The sequence below is a fragment of the Argentina silus genome (genome assembly GCF_951799395.1).
Source record: "Argentina silus genome assembly, chromosome: 8".
NCBI classification, from domain to species: Eukaryota; Metazoa; Chordata; class Actinopteri; order Argentiniformes; family Argentinidae; genus Argentina; species Argentina silus.
The window spans coordinates 844,515-862,890 of NC_139662.1; the positions used below are offsets into that span (position 1 = coordinate 844,515).

At 40.9% G+C, this 18,376-nt stretch overlaps 2 pseudogenes across 2 annotated transcripts in view; both read right to left on the bottom strand.

Moving 5' to 3' along the window:
- LOC310808814 (cytochrome P450 3A27-like) overlaps positions 1–11,455 on the bottom strand; it is a 29,593-nt pseudogene extending 18,138 nt beyond the window's left edge. Inside the window, exon 1 of the transcript in view lies at positions 11,450–11,455. The product of the transcript in view is annotated as a cytochrome P450 3A27-like (transcript). The remainder of the gene's footprint in view (positions 1–11,449) is intronic.
- LOC310808835 (cytochrome P450 3A27-like) overlaps positions 1–12,633 on the bottom strand; it is a 221,489-nt pseudogene extending 208,856 nt beyond the window's left edge. The window contains exon 1 of the transcript in view: positions 12,541–12,633. The product of the transcript in view is annotated as a cytochrome P450 3A27-like (transcript). The remainder of the gene's footprint in view (positions 1–12,540) is intronic.
- Positions 12,634–18,376: the final 5,743 nt, after the last annotated feature.

The following is an 18,376-nucleotide window of genomic DNA, read 5'->3' on the forward strand; positions in this document are numbered from 1 at the left end:
CCTCCTCTGCCCATTTCATCACCTCCATCCTCTCTTTCACTTGTTTCACCTCCATTTCTTTCTCCTCTAGGATTCTCTCCATCTCTCTGTCAACCTCTTCTACCCTTCTCTTCATCACCTCCATTGTTTCGGTCTCCTTCTCACTCATCTTTAATCTCTCTTCGCTCTTCTTTACCTCCTTCTCTCTCTCCTGCACCACCCTCTCTCTCTCCTCCACCTCCTTCTCTCTCCTCTTCATCTCATTTCTTGTTTTTTCCATCTCCCTCTGGAAAGTCTCCTCCATCTCCTTTGTCACTTTCTCCACCTCCTCCACCTCTTTCGCCTTTATTTCCAACTGGACAATCCTCTCCTCCAAATCCTTTTTGTTATTTTCCTGCGTCTTTTGAATGCGACTGAGTATTGCATTGCATTCATTCACTTTCTCAGTGTCTCTATCCAACACTTTCCTCTTCCTCTCCATATTATCTTTAAGATGGTTGACTATCTTCCTCTTCCTCTCCACCATTTCTCTGTCCTTGTCCACCATTTCTCTGTCCTTGTCCACCCTCTCTCTCTCCTCCTTCAGCCTCTCCTTCTCTGCATCGGTGTGCTCCTTCACCTTATGCAGAAGGTTTTGGGCTCCCTCCACCTCTTCCGCTCTCTCCTCCATCTCCCTCCTCCAACCCTCCTTCTCTTCCTTTCTTTCTTTAGCCACTCTGGCCCTCTCTCTCGTGTGCCTGGCCCGTCTTGATGTCCTCTGTGGGAGTGGGGTGTAGGCTGCGAAAGCTGCCGGTCCTGCTGCCTCCATCATCAGGGCAGCCTGATCCTCTTTACACTCCTGTGGACATACAGTGAACACACTACAGGTGCAGTCTCGAGAATGTCTCTATGAATGTATTTGTCTTTTCTGAGTATAAAACCATTCAATTGTCTCCAGTGATCTTTACATATTGTCTATGTTTAGCCATCCTGAATGGGGTGAGTGGGTAGTTATCAAATACAGTAGCATAGGGCTTTGAAACTTCCTGATGGAGATGACAGACACAATGACAGGGAAACGTCAAGAAATATGATTGCGTTAGATAACAGGCTTCCCTCGCAAAGAGATTGCGGTACCTCACAATGTTCTCAAGAATAGGCTGTTGCATTCCCAATTTCCCAAAAGGGGCTCTCTAGTTTTGCCTTTAACCCTCGTATTGTCTTCACTTTTTGGACCCTTTGGAAGTCTTCGGGTCAAATTGACCCGGGACATTATTGGGGCTTTAAAAGCAATACAAAAATACAAATTTCCATTCAAAACTCTTTAACATATATTGTCTTTATCTCAATTCCAAACAATATAGATAACATGTATGATTAATATTTGCAATTAATCTCTGCTAGATCATATTTAACAGTGGAAGTGTAATTCGTTTTTTGTGATAAAGTTATAATTTATGTAAAAAATCTGCTATAATAAGGACTTGGGTGGAATGCTTATCTCTGAAAAGTTGAAATGAAACAATGTTTTCATTGATGTTTATTATTTTTGAGGAGATATTCTCATTTGATTTTCATCTTTATCTTATTATAATCAAAGCTGTGAAAAGCAAATACAGGTGATGAACGACAATAGAAACACAAGAACCAAACTTAGATCGATTTAGTCACTGGATATGAAATACATCTCTCAAAAATGTCTCAAAAATAATTTGAGATGATTTACAATAAATAGAAACACAAAACATGAACGAAATGTACACTGCTTTATTCACTGTCAATGAAATACAGTACACTGAAAAATACATCTTTCAAACAATTCTGTAATAATATTGGATACATACAATTTGAGAGTATGTGTCCTACAGATGTACTTTTAGCAGTTTCTGCATGTGGTTTGTGTCTTTGAGTCCTTTGAGGGTTCACACACCTCGCTGTGCTTCCTCTTGTTGCCACCAGCTGCAATCTAGAATAATGAAAATACTTTATTAGTTCAGGATTTTTTTCCCACCACATCTTCTAATAGTCAATTTCAATTTGACCCACATACATACAGAGATACTCAGAAACATACACACACACACACACACAGATACATGCACACATAAACAACAACAACAACAGGACACTTACTTCAGGCACTGGAGGTTGTGGTTGTGTGGGTCGTGCAGGTGGGACAGCAGGAGCCTCCTCCACCCTCCTCACTATGGCTAGAGAAGCTGGGTTCCTGGGCACATGTTGTCTCCTCTGTATGTGCGGTGTCACCAGTGCTCATAAGCATCACATTTTTGCCCTTTTTGGGTATGTAGGATACCAGGGCCATGTTGGCCGTAAACACAAAGTGGGAGGAATGGACTGGCCTGTTCGTTACAGTTAGAAGCTGAGGTGAGAGCTCTGTCTTATTTTTTCTGACTGTTCCACCCATTGTCAGCTTTCTTTTGAGAAGTTCCTGTCCCGGGCTGTACAATGTGAAAAAATTATCCCAAGTGATGTTGTGGCCACTGAGGCCCTGTGACATATCCAGTACCACCCGTGTCCCCTGGTGTCTCTCAGGGTCTCCTCCCTCTGGCTTCCCAGAATGTTTTGTAACAACATTGTGCAGATTCTGTGTGTGTGTGTGTGTTTGTATGTGTGTGAGTGAGTGTGTGTGTGCATGTTTCTGTGAGTCTGTGTGTCTCTCTGTATATGCGGGTCAAATTGACCCGAAGACCTTGTGAAGGACATAAATGTGTAGGGGGGGTGTAGCATGTGCACTCAATGATTTTTTTTTCTTTGACATGTTCTTCACAGTAAATAAGCCAAGGCCATGGAGTTTCAGGTTGAAAAAATGTTTCCTTGTATATTTTTTCTTCAAGTAAAAATTTAAAATGGGTCAATTTGACCCGAAGACCACACAAGGGTTAAAAAAGGCCTACATCTACCTTTTATTCAACATATCCGACACAATTTATATTGCAAATCATGTAGGCCTGTACAGTAAGTAATTGTAGGCCCTTTGCAAAGTCAACTTACGACTTACTTAAGGAAAGGTCCTGTCGATTAAGACCTATTAGTGCCAACTATGTTTGGTTATATTTTAGATAGGGCCTACCTGAAAACATCAAATTAACCATTTTGATATTGTTCTGTCAATCATCTTTCTTCGATAGTCCATCCTCTATAGGTTATTTATAAAGCTGTCTCGTTTTAATGTTGATCTTTAAAATGGTTGATTTTGCAGCCACATTTCTCTCTGTAACAACGATTGAGCTCGTCCCGTTTCACTTTTTAGGCTGTTACGCTGCTCTTTCACTGACAAACAGCTGTTTTTGGAATTAAGCGCTCACCGAAATTACCGCGATTTGACTTGATGTTGGGATCAAACTGTCTGCCGAGTCGGATGAATTACTTCCCAGAGATCTAACAACAAAGAGTAGCCAATTAAGGGTATTTCTTTGCAGTAGGTCTAGGTCCTGATTGTGGGGGAAATGTTGCTTTGAATTGTAGGCTACTTTGACTGGACGATAACATACGAATACAAACAAGTGTACAGTAACATGTTGTCACCACGGATGATAGAGCTTGATTTGATTAAATTTGATTAATTTTCAGCCCTGCTTCTTACAGCTTTGCGTTTACTTGAAGGCAGTTCACGGACTTGAGGTAGGCTGAAAATATACAGGAGCTTGTCGGCCTAGTGCTTATTCGATTAAGGTAGGGGGGATCTGCGCGAAGCCCACACATCGTGTCGCTCACCGGCCCCGCAGCCCACAGATCGACCGGCCCACCAGCAGCCATGGCACAGCCCTTTACACAACATTTAGGCAGCACCCCCTCTCGAAAGATACATCCTACGTCCTTGGACATTTGGCCCAAGTATTGGGGCAATTTAATGTAAAGTATTCCCGTTTATTTAAACTAAAATAGAGCAAGGCAAACTTACCTGCGGCGGGTCCCACCAGTTTTTCTCCATTGTGTTGAAATGTAATTGAATCTATTTCCACTAATGAGCGTACCACATTACAAATGACAATCAGCAAAGGCTATTTGACAACAACTGGAGGTTCAAGTGACCAAAGTGACTTTTACATAAATTTACGTCATTGCTAGCAGCGTCATCAAGACAACAGCATTATGACGCAGGAGATATTTATTTGATTACAGATATGCTCATGTTGTTTCTTGGAAAATATACGTCGTTGGGATTAATCATCATCATATTATTAATTAATAGACAAAACACAGACATAGATATAGGTATATAGATCAGTGGTAGGGGCTCGGGGTCGTTTCTGGACATGGCCCTCCATTGTAATTTACATTTACATTCATGGCATTTAGCAGACGCCTTTATCCAAAGCGACTTACAACAATACATTTGTTTAAGTAATTGAATCATCTATCCAACAGTCATCATAAGACAAAGTAATCAATGCTCACACCAGGGGCCATAGGCAGTCGGCTATTTCATTTTATTTGTATTAGCAGGAGAGAACTTGTACAAGGGGGGTAGCGGGGATGAAGAGGTCTCTGGGTGGGGTTGGGGTTAGGGTTAGAATAGGGGGGGGGGGGGGATAAATGGAAAACATACTCGTGGTTCAGGTATTAACTGCCAATGAACTTAGTTGGAACAATACAAATTACAATGTAAAACAATAACAATATAATATCAACATTTCAGTATTATATCAAAATAATGATTTAGAAATATGGTACAACCTGTGAGCTGCCTGGTTGCCTTGGCAACGGTAAACTACAGCGCTGTTCATCAGCGGTTCGGACTCTGGCTCTAACCGTCTACCTTCTCTTAACCGTTAGGAGAAAACGAAGAAAAACAAAGAAAATGTAAACTACAAAACACTCTAACATTAAATCCTACACATACATCTGTATCAGTGGAGTCAGGCAAACGTTACACCAGACTCCCTTCGACATGTTTTGTCAGGTGTCATTTGACAACAACCACTCATCGTAAACGGCAAGCTAGTGCTAACTCGTCCTCGTTTAGGATACCAAGCTAGCGCAATTACCGCTAACAGACTACAAACTTCATATGCTACTATGCCTAACGGTACACTAAATAGAAAGCCTACATTAATGACAAACTGTATTAATGCTTATGCTTAAGAATAAATGGAAAACACACTAGTGAGTCGTCTGGTCCTCAGTCTTTACTGGTTCAGGTATTAACTGCCAACTGAAGAACGCAGCGCAAGCCACAGCTTATATACCCGCAGGTGATCTAGTGCCTTTTATACTCCAAATAGAAATGCGTGAAATTGAATGGGGGGAGTCTGTAAACATGCAAGATAAAGTGCATACATATAAAATAACACATTTACGTAAGTGGCCAATTACATATAAATATATTATGTGCCACATAAACAGTGGAAAAAGCAGTGAAGCCCTTAGCAGACATAGGGGAAAATGTACAGTATATACAAACATGTACAGGAGCAGGACGTATTGTGTCTCTGTTAACACAGTTGTGTCATGTGTAATTGTGTTAAATGATCCATAATAAGTGCTGTCCAGTTTCCTCTATATTATATATAACATGGTGAATAACTCCCCGATATTTCTTTAAGGCCAATATCAGATATGTCTGTCAAGCTCTAATTACAATGAGCTGTCCTCCCATTTCTACCTCCATCAGCCTCCTGTTGCACAGTAATGAGTGATAAAGACACCTGATGACAAGGATGAGAAATGTAAAGATCACGGTTTCATCCAAGGCCCATCTACCTTTCATTCAAATTATGCTAAGATTATTATCATTGGTGATTTTAACCTACATGTGGACAATGAGACTGACTCGACAGCCATGGATTTGATGAATCTCTTGAATTCTACGGACTTTATTCAGCGAGTTACTGGGCTCACCCATAACCACTGCCACACCCTGGACCTAGTGATTACAAAGGGTCTTACTCCTGTTGCATCCTCTATTATTTATCTAGCCATGTCGCTGAGCAGATGAGATTCATGATGATGAATATGAATAGTACACCATCAACAGCTTCCTCCTGTGATAATGATTTATTAACCAGCTTCAACACCAAACTAAGGGCAACTATCGACTCTGTAGCACCAGTCAAACAGTTTGATTGATTTCCTGGTGAAATGCATTGCGGACATATGGATGTCACAGAACTAGTCATTCGAGCAAAAACCAGGTAGGACACTCCATTTTAAAAAGCGTGTTTTCCGAACCAAAACAGCGTTTGTAAATGACATATTTATTTCAAGGGATCTCGTTCCCTGATCGCTACCGATTAAAGATAGTCATTACAACCTTTAGGAAGCTTTTAAAAAGGTTGAATACTACATGGACCTTTACAGAACACAGCTGTAAAGGTGCAACCTTTCCTCTCCCAGGCTGACACTGAATGACAAATGCATGCTTGTATTACTAGCAGCCTTGATTACTGTAACACTCTCCTGTCTGGTCGACCAAAGAAAGCTATTGGCAAATGATACAGATTGCAGCAGCACGAGTCAGATGGAGAGCACATATCATACAAGTCTCTGCACTGATAACCTGTTCGTTTTATAATTTATTTTAAGATAATTGTATTAGTTTAGAAATCACTCTATGGTCACGCACACCACTGCATGTCAGACATGCTTTTAAGGTACAGTCATGAGAAAAAGTTAGGACACCCCCCAAAATATTAAGTTATTCTCTTAAAAATATGGACATATCAACATTTGCCAATCTTCTTTCTAACAATGTCTATAGATAAAGGGAATGTAATTGAACAAAAAACTATGAAAATGTAACTTTGTAATCATTTATTTAACGAAAAATTAACAATAATGCCAATTCCTACTGAGGAAAAAGTTAGGACACCCTATGCCCTAATAGCTAGTATTGCCCCCCTTGGCTGAAATAACCTCAATTAGACGTTTCTTATAACTGTCTACAGGTCTCTGACATCAATTGGGAGAAGGTTTTTCCCACTCCTCCTTGCAGAATTCTTTCAGCTGTGTGATGTTCGAGGGGTGTCTTGCATGCACAGCCAGTTTCAAATCAATCCACAGCATCTCAATAAGATTAAGATCCGGGCTTTGACTTGACCATTCCAGAACTCTCAATTTATTTTTCTTGAGCCATTCCTTGGTAGATTTACTGGAATGTTTTGGGTCATTGTCATGTTGCATGGTCCACATCTGCTTCAGCTTCAACTTTCGAACAGATGGTCTCACATTTTCCTCAAGCACCCTCTGATACAATACAAAATTCATAGTGGATTCTATGATGGTGAGCTGACCAGGCCCTGCTGCAGAAAAGCAGCCCCAAACCATGACATTTCCACCCCCATGCTTCACAGTTGGTATGAGGTTCTTGTTCTCAAATGCTGTCTTGGTTTTGCGCCAAACATGTCTACTCTTACTGTGCCCAAATAGTTCAACTTTGGATTCATCTGTCCAAAGCACATTGTTCCAGAAGTTCTGGTCTTTCTCTAGGTGTTCTCTGGCAAACTTTAGTCTTGCCCTGATGTTTTTTTTTGACAGCAGGGGTTTCCTCCTTGCACACCTCCCATGTAATGCAAACTTGTTCAGTCTCTTTCTTATGGTGGATGCATGTACTTTGACATCAATTGTGGCAAGAGATACCTGTAGGTCTCGTGATGACATTCTGGGATTGTTGGAGACTTCTTTAAGCATCTTTCGGTCAGCTCTTAGGCTGAACTTGCTTGGGCGGCCTGACCTGGCCATGTTGGTGGTGGTTTTAAATGTTCTCCACTTGTAAATTATTTTCCGGACAGTGGAATGGCCAATTTCGAATAGTTTGGAGATCTTTTTATATCCCTTCCCAGACTCATATGCATCTACAATTTTTCTTCTGAAGGCCTCAGAGAGCTCTTTTGATCTCGCCATGGTGATGCAACTCACTTCAACAATCAAGAGCAAACCAAACTAAATATCTGAGGTTTAAATAGGACAGGCTCCTCCAAAATCCTCTGTAACGCTGTTCTAATCATTTGCACCTGATGTGGTGCTCTTTATTATAATTTTAGGCATTTTAAGTGGAACTAAATGTGGGGGTGTCCTAACTTTTTCCTCACAAGAAGATTGCATTTCTATTAATTACATTTTACCAATCATTTTTTAAATAATTTGTTTCAGTTGTATTTGTTTAGTTATATTACCTCAATTTTTCAATATTGTTCAAATGAATATCAAATGTCCATATGTTTGAATATGTTGAAGAAGACAAAGGTTTTCATAGGGTGTCCTAATTTTTTCTCATGACTGTATATACCCTGTAGATCCCTTAGGTCCTCAGGTACTGGCCTTTTAACTATTCTGAAGATTCCAACAACACCTATCTACTTCCTGTTTCAAATGAATAATACTGGGCAGAAGTCTGCACAGGGATGCTACAGACACATTAGCACACTGCAAAATACTGTCACCTATCTAACCATCTGTTCCAAAGCAATAGTAATAGATACTGTAGGAGTCTGCAGTGCACAGGGGTTACACACTCATCAGTACCCTCTAAAATACTGTCACTATCATATTTCCTGTTCCACATGAATAGTACTATATAGGAGTCTGCAGAGGGGTTACCTTGTTGGGAAACAGTGTCTATCTCCTCCTGCAGCTTGGTCATAATGTGAGGGCTGGTTGCCAGATTGTAGGCCAGGAAGGACAGAGAGCTACTGGTGGTCTCATAGAGTGTTTCCACAGTGTAATGAAATCGATAGCTTCATTTATTAAGCACAAAATGATTGAGACTGAAAGCTATATGGAGGCAGTTGTACCGACTGTGAGGAACAGTGAGCTGAAGATGTCAAACTTGAGCATTTTCTTGATGTTGGTCACAAAGGGGTCAGAGGGGTTGTGGAGGGAGTCGATGTCGACACTGAATGAAGTGCTGACGACCACATCCATACTGTATGGTCCAAAGAACCTGGAACACAACCACAAAATCTTTGACCACCAGAACCACAACCACAAAATTAAAGGGGGAGTTCACTGAAATTACAAATTCACCTTATCTTCTCGGAGAGAAATACTCACTCTTTTAGTTCAATGGGCTCTTCGTTATCGGCCGTCTTCTTCAGATTGCTGACCAAATTACCAGAGTGCTGCTTCATGATCCCGAACATCTGAGTTGGGAAGGATACATGGAAAAATATGATGATTGATACATGGATTAATATGTGCAAAACATGGGTTAATATCATGTTTGAAACAGGAATTATTTTAATGTTTATATAGCCTGAGAATATACATTCATACAGGATACATTATGTATATAGTCAAGGAATAAGTGACTCCAAAGATGAACTATTATTCTAAACTCTGTCATCTGACCACTGAACATATCTAAGATAAGATTAAATATACTTTGTTGTCCCGGATGGAAATTTGTCTTAGACAATTAAAGTTGCTGCTTCACACAACAACAAACAACAATGAATACACACTATACACATAGTACAAATCACATAAACACACACACACACGTCAGAGTTGTTAGTCATTCATTTATTTGTGTTGTTGGAATGAATAAAAGAAGGAGAGGAGAGATGGGACTGTACCTCTTTGATCCGCCCACTGGTGAAGGAGGGAGACAGGACACTGCGGATCCGTCTCCATGCATCATCCTCAGCGATAAACACGGCGTCATACAGAGGCCCGTTGAGATAGAAATTCTAGAAAAATAACAATGATTATATACTGCAAAATTAACCGAATATTAATAATGCTATAATAACAATGATATTATCTATTTAATGAGCCCTTATGTTTTTTTCCCCATACAACAACTTCAATTTAGCGTATTACCCTCCTGTTAGTGAAAAGGGAGTAGCATTCCTTGATGAGGATGGTTTTGATCATGGCTGTGTCCATGATACACAGGACGGGCTGACGGCCATCATAGATCCTACAGACCAGCAAAAACAAAGATAGTTAGATATACACTCACCCAACACTTTATTAGGAACACTATACTAATACTAGGTAGAGCCTCCCTTTGCTCTCAAAACAGCCTCAATTCTTCGTGACATTGATTCCTTTGAGATTCTGGTCAATGATGACATGATTGCATCACGCAATTCCTGCACATTTTTCAGGTGCACTTTCAAGATGTGAATCTCCCGTTGTGCCACATCCCAAAGATGTTCTATTGGATTCAGATCCGGTGACAAGGAAGGCCACTGAAGAACACTGAACTCATTGTCATGTTCATGAAACCAGTTTAAGACGACTTTTGCTTTGTGACATGGTGCATTATCATGCTGGAAGTAGCCATTAGAAGGTGGGTAAATTGTGGCCATGAAGGGATGCACATGGTCAGCAACAATACTTAAATAGGCTGTGGCATTCAAGCAAATATACCGTAGATAGAGACAGACAGACCCATCACAGATCCTGCACTCTTTGAAAAAGTGCTACCTAGAACCAAAAAGGGTTCTTCTTCCACTGTCCCTTTGAAGAAACCTTTTGGGTTCCATGTAAAACCCTTTCCACAGAAGGTTATACAGTACCGTGCGTAAGTAATGGGACAGTGAAGCATTTTTTCTTCTGTTTGGATTTGAAATAAAAACGTAGAGATTTTTATTTTTTATATAATGTACATATTGGTTTATCATTCAGAAATTCCAACACTTTTATGCATAATCCCCCTATTTCAGGCTACACAAAAGTGATAGGACAATTGGCTTGACAAGTGTGTTCGTCAGGTGTGTTCCGTCACATAATTTGTGCAGTCTGCTATTGGTGTCTTGTCAACATGAGGACCAAAGAGATGTTATTGAAAGTCAGGGAAGCCATTATGATGCTGAAATATCAGAAAAAAATGAAACATAGCCAAAACCTTAAACCTACCAAAATCAACAGTTTGGAACTTCATTAAAAGGAAAGAAAGCACTGGTGAGCTAAGAAATCGCAAATGGCAAGGAAGACTTCCAGTGGATAACCAAAAAATGCTCACCATAATAAAAAATAAAAAAATAAAAAAAACTGCCCCATAGATTAGGAACACTCTCCAGGAGGTAGGCGTCAATGAGTCAGAGACTACCATCCGCAGAAGACATCACCAGCAGAACTACAGAGGCTACACTGCAAGGTGCAAACCACTACTTGGCCACAAAAACAGGCTGGCCAGGTTACGGTTTGCTAAAAAGTACCTAAAAGAGCCTGCAGAGTTCTGGAAAAACATGTACCAGAGTGATGGCAAGTGTAAAGTGTGGAGAAAAAAAGGAACTGCCCAATATCCACAGCATCCCACATCATCTGTGAAATATGGGGGAGGGGGTGTTATGGCTTGGGCATGTATGGCTTCCACTGTAACAGGCTCACTTGTCTCCTTCGATGAGGATGAATTCAGAAGTGTTCAGAAACATCTTGTCAGTCCAAGTACAAGTTAATTGCTCCAAACTCATTGGACGGCATTTCACCATACAGCAGGACAATGACCCAAAACATACTGCCATAGCAACTAGGAAATTATTCAGGGGCAAAAAGTGAATCTTATAGAATCCTATAGAACATGCATTTAATTTGCTGAAGAGGAGGGCAAAACATCCTAAAAAAACAAACAACAATCGCTGCAATATAGGTCTGGCAGAGCATTACCAGAGAAGATACCCAGCGTCTGGTTGGGTCAATGGGTCACAGACTTTTGCACTTTTGCATACAAAGGATTGGGGACCAAAGACTAAACATGAGTGCTTAATTTGGACATTTGCATAATGCAAAAGAAGAAAAAATGCTTGTCCCATTACTTACGCAGGGCACTGCAAATAGAACCCATAAGAGTTATTCAACCAAAGAATCCTTTTAGAACCCTTTTTTTCTTTATTTTTTTTAATTACATTTTTGCCCTTTCAATGACATGGAGGGAAGACACAATCACTTCCGATTTGAATTCTGACATGTCGTGGCTACTCTTTATTCATGCAGTTTGAGACGTGCTCAGAGGCAATATAGGAGCCTCAACCAATGAGAATCCAGGATGTTGTCAAACGTTGTCAAACAAGTTGTGTTTGGGACCATACTACAGAATACTTAAAAGCTTAAAACTTAAATCGCTCAATAACAGATTCAAATTATTAATGGGGAAGCATGAAATTGTTGCTTGGGCAGTGTACTTGCATCAAGACAGATCATTTGTCTTGGTGTATGAGACCATTTCGTCGGTTGGATCGTCTGTGTTTGTGAAAATCGCACGGTGTCCGCCTGGTTTAAGAGTGTATACTGTAGACACTGAGAGATACATATATCCATCATAGTTAACAATAACCAGGATCAGTTTAGCAGACTCACCCCCACAGTTTCCCATATTTCTGGAAGCTCTCTGTGTCAAAATTGGTGAAACCACCCTGGGAACAAAAAAACTAAACAAAAAAATAGCCAGTTCATAAATGCTTGTCATAAACCTGAACTGTGGCTTAGTTTATGATGGCCCTTTTCCACTACAGACCGGCTCCCACTCCTCTCTTTTCGTTTTCGTTCAAAAGCTTTATTGCCCATTTTTCTGGGTAAAACAATTCATATTCAGCTCCCATGGCTTTCACCACAACAACACACATCATGGATGAGTCTACAATGTTGTTGTTTATGGGCTTAATCTCTACAAACCTTCTTATATCCCATCATCGTCCCGAGGAAAGGGATGGGTTTGGGACCAGGAATGCCTAGTTTTTTTAATATTCCATATGGCCAGTATCCATACCTGGTCAGAACAAATATAAATCAACAATCTGACTTGAAACAAAAGCAAAACGATCAAGTCATAGGTATCATTGAAACTGTTAGATAACTGTAATTATCAATACTATCATTTGTATGTATTATCACAACTAACTAACTAACAAATAATATTTTTTATTAAAACTTCTTACACTACGATCAGAGTGATGAGTAAGGCAAGGAGAGTCCATGTCTCGGTGGAGAAGTACGGAAGGTAACCCATCTTTACAGGTTCAATCGCTTCTTCTGAGTAACCCCGGACACGTCTGCTGAAGTGATTATTTTATCCCGTCATGACACCTGTGTTTCAGATCATGAAACACAGGCGAAAGAGTATGTGAGAGGTGAAGTTGAAGCCATGGCTAGTGAATGATTGAAAGGATCCCTGCGCAGAGGGCAACACTCAGTGATGTTATTGTCGGCCTTTATCTTAACATCCTGCTAATAGTTGCTGCCTGTTTGATCCCTATCGGGTTTTAATAGTTTGCAGACCCATTGATTCAAGAAGGACTATGGGGCAAATATTTTTGGCCAAATATTTTCTTTCGAGTAATACTGAATTTTACATATTTGAACTCCTCTAAAAATGTGTTATGTTCTTTACATGTATGCACTTGTTTTATATCATTGGCTCCTAAAAACAGTATTTCAAAATACTAGTTCAAAACACATCACATATTACAGTAATGAAGCAACTGATTAACATGAATACAGTGCTCTTCATAAGTATTGGAAAGAGGAAGGATTTTCTGTTCTTTTAGCTCTACACTTGGATTTGAAATCAAACAAATATTATGGGGTCAAAGTAGAGATTCTCAACTTTAATTCAATGGGTTTTTAAAAAAACATTTGTAAACATACTCCCACTATTTCAGGGCTTCAAAAGTATCATATAATGTCCAAATAAAGTACTAATGTTTCGTATTAGGTCAACAATCTGCCTGAAGTCTGCGACCCCACCAGGCACTATCCACTATCCACTATCCACTATCCACTATCCACTATCCACTCATCTTTAGAAAATCATTGACATTTCCACATGGTATTGTGTCATAGAGTAGCTTCCCTACAGCAATATTATCTTGACATTGGGATCCTTTGTCCAAACCATATTTCAGGGTGTATGTTTGGTTGCAGGGGCCCAGGCTGTGCTCTCTGACTGCTCCAACTGTAGTAGACCCTGCAGTGAGGAAGAGGTCAACATGCTGCAGTACCGTCAGCCAATCACACACAAGAACCAACAGATCGCCAAGACCTCCATTGAACCATGCACGCACGCACGCACACACACACACACACACACACACACACACACACACACACACACACACACACACACTGTCTCAACAGCCCCTTCCTTCACTCTCACTCTCTCTCTCTGTAGGTGGGTCAGGCTGCGTATTCAGCCTCTAAGGGGGGTATTGTTGGGATGACTCTACCCATCGCCCGAGACCTGGCACCCATGGACATCTGTGTGGTCACCATCGCACCCAGTCAGTAAACACACACACATACATACGCACTCTTTCACACACTCCTCCCCCCCCCCCCTTCCTCTCCATATCAGACAACCTCTCTCTCCCTCTCCTTAGGTTCTGTTCTCCACTCCTCTCCTGGCGGGTTAACCTGAGAAGGTGCGTTCATTCCTGGCCCGCCAAGTGCTTTTCCCCTCGCGCCTGGGAGACCCTGCAGAGTTTGCCCACCTGGTGACATCACTGGCTGAGAACCCCATGATCAATGGAGAGGTCATCAAACTGGATGGAGCTATCCGCATGCAGCCCTGAGAGAGAGTGAGTGTGTGTGTGTGTGTGTGTGTGTGTGTGTGTGTGTGTGTGTGTGTGTGTGTGTGTGTGTGTGTGTGTGTGTGTGTGTGTGTGTCTGTGTGTGATCCAAGGTATACCACTGTGACAGCTCCGATGTGTGTGTGCATGTGAGGTGTGTGTTCATGTCTGGTACTCCAAGCTCTGCTGTACTGTACGCTCCATGCAGTTTTGTTTTGTTTTGTAAACTGATCCAGTAATAAACTTCTAATGAGTCTGAGTCTCTCCTCCTCTGTGTCTGTGTAAAGTGAGGTCAGTAGGAGCTAATAGGACAAATGAAACAAGAATGAGCCTTATGAGGCAAGTGTACCTTCATTTGTCCTATTAGAAGTGAATAGAACGCCTGGACACAGGAAATGCTAAATGCTAAAGCTCTCATAACATCACACCTGCACCAGTGTGTAGCTTTATGTACATGTCATCCACAACATTTGAGTGAAGGGAAAGGGACACATTTCTTTTGGAATGGAAAGGAGTCGAGGTACAGTATCTTGGTATACACACGTTTGCTCCAGTTTTGTACCCATTGACTGTGACCCTGTTTGTGTAAGAGGCTAGGGCTGACCCATTCTGATTCAAGATGTTTGTGTAAAAAAGGTATTTATTGCATATATTGTCCACTAAAAAGCAGATGATGGTACAAGTGTAAGGGACCAAGTGCTCCAACCTCAGTCTAGCCTGAAGATCATTCCATATCTGAGGAGCACAGCAGCTAAAAAGTTCTTCTCAATTCTGTAATCACTTGTAGCACATTAAATAGTAACAAGCTGCAAGTTTGATCGCCACTAAGTCGCCATAAAAGCAATGATGTGAGGTAAAATGGGAGTTTTAAAAGAACTGCTTCATATACAGATGAAATCCAATGATAAGCCCTTCTCAACGTCAAAGAATCCCAACCCACAGACTGATACAAAAGACAATGGTGGGTACAGAAAACATGCCTACAAATGAACTGCAGAGCAGAGTGATAAATCGGGTCTAGTGGTTTAAGAATTGAGGCTGTCGTGTGATTTTAAATTGTGTCACCATAATCACGGACAGGGAGGAGCGTTGCCAAGACAATCTTCCTCCTATTATCAAAGGTGAAGCAAGACATTTCTTTACAAAACAAGTACAAGTCTAACTCACAAACTCTTGATCACTTTTTCAACATGTATTTTAAAAGTGTATCATCTATGTAAATGCCCAGGTACTTATAATGGGGAACTTGTTCAGTTTGGGTTCTTTTCAGGGTACAAATATGTTGATCATTGTAATCAATATTATGGCATATAGAGAAAAACATAACAGACCTCATGCATACCTCTTCAAATTAAGGTTTACCCAGATTGTTTCTAATCTAACCCATGTGCATACATGTGCCATGTTTTTTCTTCCTCAACTTGTAAATGTAAAAAACACAAACACCACCACTTTGTCTTTTTGTGGTGTTAGGAATACAGACCTCACAGATAAAAATGTTTTGATAAAGGTCATAAACCGAAACGTCGACACAATAAATAAGCAGAGGTAACAATCGTGTGTGCAGGAGTATTCATTTTTTACATACCTTTTCTTCCTAAACTCATCATCACTCAACATAGTTTACAGCTATGCAACTTGTAAAATACAGCATTTCAAACATGACACACAGTTTGCCTTTGAATATGACTTTAATGAAAGAGAATTGAAACGGCAAGTGTAGTTATAGTGGTAGTATGCAGGGTAGTTATTGTGGTAGTAAGTTCGAGATAGTTGTGGATTTCCAGAATTGTCTCTGTGTTGAAATATCTGAAAGAGAAAAATTGTCTTATCATTTGTATAGATAAAATCTAAATTATTTTGAGGTGATTTGAGAAGCCAAAAGGATCATCCTTAGAATGCACTGTAAGCAGATAATGGAGGGCATACCTGTATTTTGTTTCCCTTTATGGAAAGCCCTCTCCATGCTCTCTCTGGCAAACTCCAGGTTCGCCACCATTACTCTTTTCTTTTCAGTCTTCTCCTTCTCTCTCTCCATTTCTGTCTTCATCCTCTTCACTACATCTTCTGTAATCTTTGTCATCAACTCTTTCACTTCCCTCTCCCTCCTTTCCACCATATTATTTATCATCCCATCCATCTCTTCTCTCATGCGTTTAACGTCATCTTCTTTCTCCTTCAGGATTTTCTCCATCTCTTTCTCGACCACTTCTACTCTCTTCATTGCCTCCAACTCCTTTTTCACCCATTCAATATCCTTTTCTTTCTCCTGTTCATTCCTGTTTCTCTGTCTCTCCTCCTCTGCCCATTTCATCACCTCCATCCTCTCTTTCACTTGTTTCACCTCCATTTCTTTCTCCTCCAGGATTCTCTCCATCTCTTTCTCGGCCTCCTCTACTCTCTTCATCGCCTCCAACTCCTTTCTCATCCATTCAAAATCCTTTTCTTTCTCCTTCTCACTCCTGTTTCTCTCTCTCTCCTCCTCTGCCCATTTCATCACCTCCATCCTCTCTTTCACTTGTTTCACCTCCATTTCTTTCTCCTCCAGGATTCTCTCCATCTCTTCTACTGTCTTCATACCCGCCTCCATCTCCTTTCTCATCCATTCAATATCGTTTTCTTTCTCCTTCTCAATCTTCTCCTTCTCCCTCTCCATCTCTGTCTTCATCCACTTCACGACATCTTCTGTAATCTTTCTCATCTCCTCTTCCACTTCACTCTCCCTCCTTTCCAACATATTCTTTATCACATCCATCTCTTCTCTCACGTGTTTAACGTCACATTCTTTCTCCTCCAGGATTCTCTCCATCTCTCTCTCCATCTCTTCGACTCTCTTCATCGCCTCCAACTCCTTTCTCATCCATTCAAAATCCTTTTCTTTCTCCTTCTCACTCCTGTTTCTCTCTCTCTCCTCCTCTGCCCATTTCATCACCTCCATCCTCTCTTTCACTTGTTTCACCTCCCTTTCTTTCTCCTCCAGGATTCTCTCCATCTCTCTCTCCATCTCTTCTTCTCTCTTCATACCCGCCTCCATCTCCTTTCTCATCCATTCAATAACCTTTTCTTTCTCCTTTTCAATCTTCTCCCTCTCTCTCTCCATCTCTGTCTTCATCCTCATCTCCTCTTTCACTTCCCTCTCCCTCCTTTCCACCATATTCTTTATCATCACATCCATCTCTTCTCTCACACGTTTAACGTCGCATTCTTTCTCCTCCAGGATTTTCTCCTTCTCTCTCTCCACCTCCTCTACTCTCTTCATCACCTCCAACTCCTTTCTCATCCATTCAATATCCTTTTCTTTCTTCTTCTCATTCCTGTCTTTTTCTCTCTCCTCCTCTGCCCATTTCATCACCTCCATCCTCTCTTTCACTTGTTTCACCTCCATTTCTTTCTCCTCTAGGATTCTCTCCATCTCTCTGTCAACCTCTTCTACCCTTCTCTTCATCACCTCCATTGTTTCGGTCTCCTTCTCACTCATCTTTAATCTCTCTTCGCTCTTCTTTACCTCCTTCTCTCTCTCCTGCACCACCCTCTCTCTCTCCTCCACCTCCTTCTCTCTCCTCTTCATCTCATTTCTTGTTTTTTCCATCTCCCTCTGGAAAGTCTCCTCCATCTCCTTTGTCACTTTCTCCACCTCCTCCACCTCTTTCGCCTTTATTTCCAACTGGACAATCCTCTCCTCCAAATCCTTTTTGTTATTTTCCTGCGTCTTTTGAATGCGACTGAGTATTGCATTGCATTCATTCACTTTCTCAGTGTCTCTATCCAACACTTTCCTCTTCCTCTCCATATTATCTTTAAGATGGTTGACTATCTTCCTCTTCCTCTCCACCATTTCTCTGTCCTTGTCCACCATTTCTCTGTCCTTGTCCACCCTCTCTCTCTCCTCCTTCAGCCTCTCCTTCTCTGCATCGGTGTGCTCCTTCACCTTATGCAGAAGGTTT